Source organism: Montipora capricornis, chromosome 6 (genome assembly GCF_036669925.1).
Source record: "Montipora capricornis isolate CH-2021 chromosome 6, ASM3666992v2, whole genome shotgun sequence".
NCBI lineage: Eukaryota > Metazoa > Cnidaria > Anthozoa > Scleractinia > Acroporidae > Montipora > Montipora capricornis.
Window position 1 is genome coordinate 66,506,029 of NC_090888.1, and position 11,906 is coordinate 66,517,934.

General features: G+C 41.7%; 1 pseudogene; it reads right to left on the reverse strand.

Moving 5' to 3' along the window:
- Positions 1 to 1,719: 1,719 nt before the first annotated feature.
- On the reverse strand, positions 1,720 to 6,813 carry LOC138054304 (uncharacterized; annotated as a pseudogene).
- Between the last annotated feature and the right edge of the window lie 5,093 nt (positions 6,814 to 11,906).

Below are 11,906 nucleotides of genomic sequence, written 5' to 3' on the forward strand. Positions count from 1 at the left end.
AATTTGCATACTGTTTTAAAGCGGTTGGGAGAAAAAGGATTAACTCTGAATGGAACGAAATGTCAGTTTCGCCTTCCCAAGCTAACCTTTTACGGTCATGATCTGAGCAGCCAGGGTGTTACGCCCAGTGAAGAGAAAGTAGCTGCCATTATGAATGCAAGTCCTCCGAAAGATGCTGCAGAGGTCAGATCATTCGTTCAGCTGGTGCAGTATTCTGCAAAATTTCTCCCCAACTTCGCGCAAGAAGCAGAGCCGCTTAGGAGTCTCCTGAGGAAGAATGAGCCTTTCGTTTGGGGTGAAGCACAGGAAAGGTCGTTTCAGAAGCTAAAAGAGCTTGCTGCAGGGGCCAGCACACTTGCATACTTCAGAGGGGACTGCAATACACGAATCATTGCCGATGCAGGTCCACACGGTTTGGGTGCGGTGTTGACTCAACTTCAAGATGGGGAGTGGCGAGCAATCTCGTATGCATCCAGGAACCTCACTGAAGTAGAGCGAAGGTACAGCCAGACGGAAAAAGAGGCATTAGCCCTGGTATGGGCCTGTGAAAGGTTTAACATTTATGTATACGGACGCCAGTTTGAACTAGAAACCGACCACAAACCGCTTGAGTGCATTTTTGGCAGGCTCTCTAAACCATCGGCGCGTATAGAACGATGGGTTCTAAGGTTACAGGGTTACGATTACAAGGTCGTTTACCGTCCCGGAAAAGCAAACATTGCTGACGCACTTTCGAGGCTTAATCAAGTCAACCCCAAAGACACAAGCGGAGAGGAGATTGACTTTGTTATGGCAGTCGCTCAAGGAAGCCTACCAGTGGCACTCTCGGCTAAACAAGTGGAAGAAGTGTCTGAGAGCGATCCAGAGATGGTTAGCCTGAGACAGTACATTTTAAGTGGGGACTGGTCTCAATGTAGGATGTCTGCGTATTTGTGTGTCAGGAACGAGCTATGCGTGTTAGGAAAACTTGTCTTACGTGGCACTCGAATTGTCATACCGGAGGCTCTAAGGGGAGAGGTCCTACGTCTTGCTCATGAGGGTCACCAGGGCATCGTAAAGATGAAGGCACGCCTCAGAACAAAGGTCTGGTGGCCAAAAATGGACTTAGACGCCGAACGAGTCTGCAAGTCTTGTCATGGATGTCAGGTTGTAGGGGAGTTACAGCCTCCAGAGCCAATGAAAAGAGTGGAACCACCTACCGGTCCTTGGCAGGATATAGCCATAGACTTGATGGGTCCTCTTCCGACGGGAGAAAGTTTGTTGGTAGTCGTGGACTATTTCAGCAGATTCTATGAGGTGGAAATCATGAGTTCGACCACGTCCAAGAAAGTGGTAGATGTACTGGCACAGATATTTTCAAGATATGGATATCCTTTTACTCTCAAGTCCGACAATGGTCCTCAGTTTTGCTGCGAGGGGTTTAAGACGTTCCTCTCAGACCACGGAATAGAACACCGGACATCTCCTCCGCTGTGGCCGCAGGCCAATGGGCACGTCGAGAGACAGAATAGAACGCTTCTAAAGGCTTTGAAAGTGGCTCACGTTGAAGGAAAAGAGTGGCGGGGAGAACTTAATAAGTTTCTGCTCGCGTACAGGAGCACACCACAAGTAAGCACAGGAGTTACTCCTGCTTTCCTCATGTTCGGTAGAGAATTGAAAACTAAATTTCCAGAGCTGAAGAGAGCTGATAACCTGTTGAACGAGGGTGTAAGAGACAATGACTGGAATCACAAGTTGATCCACAAGGCATATGCTGATAACAGACGAGGTGCTGTAGAAAATCCTGTGATGCCTGGAGACCAAGTTTTACTAAAGAACACGAAAACGTCTGGTAAGCTTGAAGCAAATTTTGAGAGTGAACCATACACAGTGCAAACTAAGGAAGGCCGTGAGGTGACTGTTCGGTCGAAAAAGGGCGTGGAATACAGGCGGAACAGTTCTTTTGTTAAACGTTACAACCCACCAGAGGATACACAGGAGTTAACAGAAAATGTAAGTGAAAAGGCTGTTAGCTCAGCAGTTGGAGAGGCTGTAAGCCCAGCGGTTGCCCCAAGTACCTTGGAAGAAAGTACAGTAACATCACGACCCAGCCGGACAATCAGAATGCCGGAGAAATACAAGGATTATGTACTCTATCAAGTAGACTCTGTTGACGCATTGAACCTGTGTTGAACTTTGGTAGACTTCGTTTAAGTTCAAGGATTAGTAGAACTGGACACTATCCTTCTAGTTGCGCAGTCCGTGTGGAACGGTTTTTCATACTATGTATTTTGTTGACATTTTCCTTTCACTATATTCTGTTTCCAAAGAAAGGAAGGGATGTAATGTATTGATAACCTTTTAACCGGAAATAACTCTAGTTTTCATACCGGAAGTTTATAGAAATCGCGGGCTTACTTAGACTCATGGGAAATGTGAAACCATGCTCTTTTATGTGTCATGGCATGCGAGTGAAGTAAAGGTTACTGTTGTGTTTAGTTTAATCTGTGTGATTCGTTGGCCATCGATACGCAATCTTTACAACTATCATCTTGTTTGGGTTGTCCGTTTGAAAACCGTGCATGCTGAACAGCTATAGTCATAAACGCTGTGGTTTAATTAAATTTGTTATTGTGTGATGTGGGGACATGTAATCCACTCTCTACTTTGCTCTCCGCCAAAGAATAAACATCACTCCTTTTTCGCATTCGGTGCTGAAATTATAATTTGCCTTGGTGAATAGATTCCCGAGCTAAACGGAAATGATTAATAAATGATATTGCAATCTTGCACAAGTAACAACCATCGCAGGCATGAAGTTCGAGAGTACAGGTAACCGCGAGCCCAAGGTGTTGGTCAGCGGTAGTTATGAATGTCACGCTACAAAAGCTAATTTCTGAACCGTTCAACAAAAAGGTTAAGAAAGTGAAATGTTGTGAACGTTCAAGTCTGTGCGGTACATCATATTTTATCTATTGGCCGAAGCATCACACGCAACTTTTAACGGCTCTTTATCCTTGTGTACCAATATTTTACACAAATATAGCCGCCGAAAATCAACAAGTACAATTGAAATTCACTTTGCCATGAAAATGCTTTCTTTTTTTTTTTTTTCATGAATTGGAATAAATACACATCAACAGAATCTATACATACTAAAAACCTTTAAATTGTTCAAACGTCTAAGGAAGGTTTTTTTTTCAACCAGACAGCCACTGTCTTGGTGTCACACAAAGTGAAAATTTGAAAGTTCAAATGAGGCTGTATTGTCAAATCGAAAGACGCTACGGGCACTAAAACTTTTTCGAAATGTTCGATTCTAGACTACCTTCAAGGTAGTGTAGGGAAAAAAATTAAGAAATGAGTATGTTTTAAACAAGGCAAGCGTTTTTCCTTTTCTACGGATAACTCAGTGAAGTTGAGGAGGATAAATGCTAAATATATAGACGATATTACATGGCCGCGCGGGGATACGAATTTTATCTTCGAGTGCTGCAAGTATCTCTCACGAGTGAGCGAAGCGAACGCGAGTAAGAGATACTTTCAGCACGAGAAGATAAAATTCGTATCCCCAAGCGGCCATGTAATGTTCTGTTTATAATATAGATATTGATGAAATGTCTAGATTTAAAACAACTTGTTTTATTCAGTTTCCAAATGATGAAAAAGTGGTCACCAACCGCTAAAACACGCATGTTGTGTAACATAAAACAAGATATGAAAGTTATGAAAAAGAAATCATGACAATGTCAAATTTTGCAATAAAAATGTTAATGTAGTAGAGAAGAATTATATTAAAGCACAAAAGTATCTTACAATGAAGAGAAAGCTCGCGTTTTATTGGCTAATCGTGTTGGTTACCATGACAACACCTATATCCTCACATGTGAAAGATAAAAATGATATGTTCACTGCGCGCGGTGAAGATATGATTTTTTAGTAAAAGGAGAAATCCTGGTATTTCAGCAATATCTATATAATAAGATGGTTTAGCATTTAGGGAGATGCGCTACGTATCCTGTCAAAAGCGAATACAATTCCTTGAAACGGAGGATTTCCGTAACAAACGCTTTCTAATAAAAGCAATAAGAATATCAAAAATGATCCTCGCATTTGCTGGACAATTTAAGCAATTGTCTTATATGTGCACCTGAAAAAATGCAGGTGTCTTCAGCGAGATTTAATTTGAACCCATGACCTAAGGGATGCCGGTGCAGTGCTCTACCAACCGAACTGTGAAGCCACTCAGATGAGAGCGGGTCAATTTTTTGGGTTCATGTGTTCCTGTGAAAGCAATGAGTGACTTCATAGCCTAAGAGTACTGCACCCGCATCGCAGAGGTCATGGGTTCGAATCCCGTTGAAGACACCTAAGATTTTCAGGTGTACATATGAGACAATGCTTAAATTGTCCAGCAAATGCGAGGATCATTTATATAATTCATCTCTCTCTCAACCGCGCTTCACAAACATTTCTGTCCTGGCTTTTTTTGGCTATAGAGTAAGTTTTGGCTTCAAACGGTTTTTAATATCCAGAACGTTTTAGTTGCATTAATATGCGCTCCATGGATTGTTTTTGCCCGAGTACTTTGAGACCAGTTGTTATAAAACCCTAATCCACGCGTAGACAGACGTTATTCAAGGCTCTAATCGCCCGCTTTGAAAAGTAATTTGAACATTAGGTAACTCAGTGAAATGCTGAGCTAAAAACTAAGAAAGAAAAACTTGTTTAGAATAATTATTTGTAAAACCAACGGCTGTTTTTTGGCAAATAAGCTGGCCACGGTATTTATACTATCCCAGTGATAGCCTAACCGGAATTTTTGAACAACTGGCCTCGGCAGCATCAGTGTGATTGGAGTATATTGTATGCCGGATCACTGTTCCAGCTGTCTCTGTATTTCAAGCCTCGTGGTGATCTCTTCTGTCCTCCTCCTCGTCTTCGGTTGAGTCACGGTTTACTTGTTCTAGAGCCAGTCGGCCACTCCTATACAGAACAGATAGTCTGCTGAAATACCGAGCTATTTGATCGGCCGCCAGCCACTCTTCTTTGGCGAATATCTTCCTTCCGCTCTCGTCGCGCTGAGTTCTCATCTTGCTACAAACATCTGCAGCACTGGCTTTTCTCCCTGTCTCTTCGCCTTCCAGGAAGATACTCTTCAGATGTGTTTTCACTTTCTCAGTGAAGCGGATTGTTCGAGTCCATATTTTCAGGGCCCATCCTTGGGGTATCTTACAAACTGGATGGTCAACAGCATCTTCGGTGCTTGACCCTGTTTCTTTGCGTATGTAACTAGGTGGACCTCTGCGCACGTGTCAGCCCATTTTTTCTTAATGTTGTCATAAGTGGTTTCTCTCTCAAGGCGAAGAAGATGCTTTCCTGCATCCAGGTGTTTTTGTAGATTACCATAAGACTGGTAAGTTTTTGTACATCCATCCTCGGGGCAGGAGAATACACTTTCGTGGCTTCACTAGCTGGTGGCTCGTCTTCGACAACTAGAGACTGTGACGTGCTAGGATGCGCTTGTTGGAGCACAGCTCTCCTCGTTGTTGACCTGAAAGCACCGGTTTCCTCACGTGGAATGCTGAAGGGCTGCAGAACGCACAAGTCAGTTGGTCCCTGAGGTGTCCCAAATCCTTTTACCTTTACTGGTAAAAACAATTTACCAGGGCCTACATTGTAAGCCTTCCACACACGCAGACCTTCGGACTCAAAACTAAAATTGTTGAGAGCCTGGATTCCTGACATTGTATGCTTTTTCATGGTGTGACTGTACTCCTGCACCTTCACCACTGCTGCCTGGCACCCTTTGACACCACCGTAGGAATCGATAGCAGCCTTCACATCACAGGCGCTTCTGATGTCATGCCCTTCATTGATGTAACGCCTCATATGGCTTTTAACCGTGGCGATTCTTCTGTCACAGACGTCCTTTCCAGCCTGTGGATCACTAAAATCATATCTGGCGATCTTAATGCCTGCACGGTCTCCAAGGCTTGGAAGTGAGAGGATGAGATAAGCACAATGGTAGCATCCAGCGTTGTCACTGCGCAAGAATGCTTCTTGAATGGATGGGTTTGCCTCTTTTACGGTTGTGAGTGTATGCTCTATGATTGAAGCCACCGCAAACCAGTTTTGAGTGCATTCCTCAAACAAATGGACGTACGTTCTGGCCTAAAAATGTAATAAAAGACACATTCAGCTTCAAATGGTTAACTGACCCAAACGTATTTAGCCGATGAGATTCTTGAATTTTTATTGGATAAGGAGCTATTTAAAAACCATGCTCCAGTGGTTTTAGTATCGTATCCACGATTTTGCTCTGTCACTGGAAATGTGACTTTGTTATTAACCGTGGGAGACCTGGGTATGACTTTACCCGCTATGACAATATTGCTTGGAAACGTACGTGGCTGAACTTTCTGGTTGAAGAGTAATAGCACAGCAGTCTAGTAGCTACCTGTCTACCCAGGGATGCAACGAAAAAAAAGAAGTGGCACAGAATTGCGAATTCTACGCTAGTGCACGTGACCGTGCTTACAAACCTAAAGCCACTTTATAAACCAATGGAAAGCAAAAGCAATACTCGCGAATTTTATGCGCACATTTTCTCGCGCTTTCAGCGAGTTGTATGTAATGATTTCTGATTGATTGATCGCACTGAATGCGTCAGCTTGAATTCAAAAGTTAAAGAAATGGTACCTTTCCTGAGTTTACTACCTCAATATTATCTGAATTGCTCTTTGTAACTGCAACTATTACGTGCCATGACTTGCCCTTTTTACCAAACCAGTCTCGCTGAGTTTCTCTAAAACTGGTTGGCAAAAATTTCATGGCCCAATCCATAATCAGGAGGACCTGGTATGATGTCAAGTGGTCAATGATATCACTTTTTGCAGCATCTTGATGAGCCGCTCGAAGGATGTGGGCCTTCCATTCGTCCACCTTGGGAATGGTTGATTCAACATCATGCTTCAGTTCTTCCTCTTCGTCGTTACCGCTGCATAAAAACTACAATGTTACCGATGTCATCATTTTATCATCTTTATTATTTGAGTATCAGCATAATTTGCATGCATTTATAGAAAAATGAGGAAAATGAGTAAACCATTATTTCGACATCATCATAATCATCAGCATGGTTGGTTGGAGTAGGAGTCGACCACTGGCCACCCACTAATGTGACCAAGGATTGGGATTACGCTTGTTGGAGTTACGCTTGCTTTTATTTGCTCTCTCTCTCTCTCTCTCTCTCTCTGCCAGCATTGAAATTACCCATTACCCATTCTCACTTGGTCTTTGTGAACAATTCCCCCACAACACTCACCCACCAGAATAAAGCCTACAATGAGATGAAGAACAATACTGATTGTACTGCTCACCTATATTTGACAGAAGGAGAAGATAATGATAGTTGTAGGTCTACAAGAATATTTCTGTAGTTGTCACATCTGTCACAGATTAAGTTATGCTCATGGTCACAATGCCCATGATACTCCTGCTCATCAGTAATCAGGGAATATACACGACAGTGATCACCACAAGGGTCGGATCTGGAAACATGAATTTTGTAGTCAGTCTTCAGATAAGTTTTTGCAGACTTCAGGCGGGAACAGATGTCCTTGGCTGTTTCCTCCTCCAAACCTGACCGGGTAATGAAATAGAAATTAAAAAAAAAAAAAAAGCACACATTTTAACCGTTTGATTATCCATTTACCAAACATGTCCTGACTGTGCGATACAAAATTGGTCTTAGTAAAAACAACATACCTAATGAACAAAGTTTATTTGTTGCTTCATCAACGGCTGTGAAAGCCAAAACTCCATCGGCTTGTATGCTGTCCAGTCCAGCTAGGGATTTCTTCTGGGACGCAGCGCAAATCTATGAACGAGACAGTTGCTAGATAATTATTGATTGAAAACTAAATTAGCTATTCTTCTAGAGGCATTATCCAATTTTGTTCTTCAAATTTAGTAACCTCCAAGAACAGTTTCTAGTTTAAGAGATGTTAACAAGTTGAAGTTGACTTTTACCTTGAGGATATTTAACAGGGTGGACCGACCAATAGGTTCACTGAAACAGGATTCTTCGCAGTACGAATGGTACAGATGAATCAGTCGGGAGGCTACTACCGTCCTCACTACATTTGGGATCTCTATTGTCTCACCATCTGATAATTTTAGGTTCTCGGTCTCATATGCTACATCCTGAAGAAACAATGGACTTGATATGAAATCTAGAAAATGGTCCACTTTAACTGGATCAAGTCGGCAGCGATGTATAACAGGAGGGTCAATCATATGGCCTGGCTGGTACGGAAAGCGTGTTTCCTTGCTTCATCGATCCTCCACTTGGTTAAACCTGGAATAAATGCTAGCAGCTCTGTCTTTGAATAATCGCCTACAAACACTGACAGGATTTGCTGCCTTGTATACCAGTTAATGGCCTCATTGTATAGGGTAACAAGCCTGGATAGTAGTGTCTTCTCTGATATGTTAACATTCGGGCCAGTAGTTGTATGGCTGCAAGCCTCCATTACTTGCTGCAGAAGCCATCTATTCTGCCCCGGGGCTATGGCATCTAGAACTGACTCAACAGCTTGCACCCCTTTGCGCCTGTTTTAGCGGGCAGTGGGTGATGAGATGTTGTCCACGTTAGTACTGAGCTGAGATCGTATAGGACTCACTCTGCCATCACCAGCTTGCCTCAGAAAATTATTGAGTGAGTGAAGTTTCATCTGTATCTGTGGCGTGGGCTGCCATTCTGTTGATGTTTCCCCTGCTGTCAGAGATTCTTGTGAGCCAGATGAGAAAACGTCTGAACCATTATCATCGGATGCGCTAGGTTTGTTGATTTCTAAAGAAGTCTAGAGACAATGAAAATAAACATCGAAGCCTTCTTACTGGGTAAACACAGGATCCAAATATTATTAACATTATTTCCAATTTCTATTACCATCACAAACTACAGAACCTGGTGCTCGTTACCTGATAGACCGTGGACAGAATTTACAAGTTTTGACAATTTGGGCATAACTGGCTAAAACACAAAGAAATAGCTGTACACTCCCCAAAATATGGAAAATTAGAGAGCTTTGAATGGATTGGGTAAACGTGCATCAACTTAGTTCATTCCTCGGCTCTCTCCCTTTCCTTTGACCCAGTTGTGTACAAATTTCGCAAACTTGATAATTTTTGGACGCTCTTTCAGGTAACAAGCTTAACTTTTCAATTCATGCAATCGATTTTAAAATTCGTACCCAGTCCCCCATAGTTTCTGGAATGGGCAATTATCATCATTATTATCGTTACCATTATTCTTAGCATTTTCGGCTAAGAAATAATTGGAAAAGTTCGCTTTCTGTTGATATCCAAATTATCTTCGTCATAAAGCTTTTATAACTGGTCAACTGATCTTGACTAAAACACCACCCAAGTAATACCAGTAATATGCGTGCAGTCCACCTTTTTTCTTTAAATTGGATAATTTCTGTCTTGGGGTCCAGGGTCCAGGTTGCACGTCACACGGTCTAAACGCATGCATCCACTCCACACACGTGATCGCCAAACTGAAAGTAGCTTACCAAAAAAATCAGTGACCGTTCGTGCCGCTTAGAAGTCGCAGTCGCCTTTTGGAGCCCGCATTTATCAGGCTATCGCAGAAGGTAAAGAATAAAAACTCGAAGACTAAGAGTAGCTCAAAATTTTCTCAAGGTTGGACTGACGAGAGAAACGCGAGCGCGTGTGAATTAAAGGGGCTGGATTGCATTCTGTCCATACAAGGTCTGCCTTTTACCAAACAAAGCATTTAACGTGCCATTTAACGTGTCACTTGTAACGTATCTGGTAGAACCATGCGATACATTCCAGATGTATATGTGTTACCAGCAGGTGTGTTACGTGTGGAGGACGCGCACGAGAGTTTGCATAAAAAGACGCGCACACTGGACTAAACGATGTCTAGAAGTGATTATAAATTATCAAATAGCCATGTATGTAAAAAAATTGGAAACATGACATCTTACTTGCGACTGTTACCCAAATGTGCGTTCCTCGTTGCCAGACGATTAACATACGGATACATAGAGTTCAGACAAGGAGTATACAAATGCAAACGAAAATTCGAAGGCTCGCGGGTAACTATAAGAGAAACTTTCTCAACTCGTAAATGTTTCAGTATTTTAAATTTTACAGCTGCGTGAAAGATATCCTTGCAAATCTTGTTTAAGTTCAGAAGAGATTTTCCTGCTCAGATTGTGCGAGGACTATGAAAAGGTTTTAAAATAGAATAGCCTTCGCAACTGTAACACGGTTTACCAAGCAAAAATAAATATTAGCGCGTTACTCCTGTTACTAGTACTCTGTGTGGCGTTTCAGTGATGACTATACAGCTGTTTGGAGTAAGGTTGTCGGTAAAAAGGTTAAATGTACGAGTGACAATCGCGAAAGGCATTGTGCGGAGTATTAAATTCACAGCTTCCTTGACCACCTTTCTCGAAACAGCTATACGCCCAGTCTTTTGATCCATCTTCGAAAAAATTGGGACTGTTCTTCACATTACGAGGTGTGCGAATGATTTGTTGCGTATGGGAGCAATTGTGGGAAATCAATTAATTTAATTAATTAAGTTTCTCGAAAATTGATCATTAGGCTATGTTATGAGGTGAAAATGAGCTGCCGGGTGTTTTTCGGAAATCCCGCTGGATCACATGCATTTAGCTCTTACAGAGCGATGCAATTGTTGATGAAATCTGCGCGAAACACCTCAGTGAACAGGAAGCTCTTGCCGCAACAAGAGTTAGTAACTCTGCTTCTAAAATGAAAAAGTAAAGAAATCCTAGACCACCTTTCTCGAAACAGCTATACTTTGGCTTAGGTTGCTTAAGGCGTCGTTCAATTTAAAAAAAAGTTCTTTTGATATTGAAATCACGGACAAAAGAAGTCATTGTTTCTACAGCCATAAACCCATGGATTGACACATAACTTGGAATTGGTCTCTACGATTGTGTACCAAGACTGGCAGTTAGGTTCACTGTCATGAAAGAAATCTTGGGAAATAAGGCGCGAGAAAATTAAAGGCAGCGAGGAAGACTCTTTATTGTTTTATCGGTGATAAAAAAACGTTGCATGACGTGCGACATGATAGCTTACATCTATGAACTCCTATGGAAGACTTGTTGGGTTATAGTCCCATTATTATGTCCTGCACTTCATGTATAAGGATTCCACGAAAAACATAACTATTTAAATAGGACTGTTTAATGTAATAAGACAACTAAAGCGGACGGCAACTGACAAATAATTTTTCAACACCCCATACCGTCGTTTGACACCTACGACAAAGTTTTATTATATCTATAATATTTTATCATATCTCTTTATCTCTAACCGTCTAAGTGGAAGGAGAACGAGAAATGTGCCGTTCTTCCATTCCAAATATTCAGTCAAGAAGAGAGTTGAATTTTAGGCGGACGATCTGCTTAAATCGGTGAGGCCCTGTTAGGGGTTTTAGGGATAAGGGATAACTGACGAAATAATTATAGGGATAATGGATAACCAAGATAGTTTTAGGGATAACAACAACAACAACAACAACAACAACAACAATATTTTATTATTTGACAATAAGTCCTTATTCCCCTGGCTCCGCAGGTAGCAGTGCTAATCGAGGCGGGCCAGGATAATCAGTAAAAGAAGAATAAAATACACACAGTAAGACTACCGAGAAATAGATAGATAATTAGATAGGTAAGTAAATACGAAAACAGATTAAGTCTAAAGAAACACCTAGCTATGTAATTGAGGTTGGCAACGCAGTATATTATGAGAGGTAGATAAATAAGACAAAATGAATAAGATAAGATAAGCGAAGCAAAGATGATGGCTATTAAGAGTATTTGCTAACTTTTGAGATTATCGATTCTAAG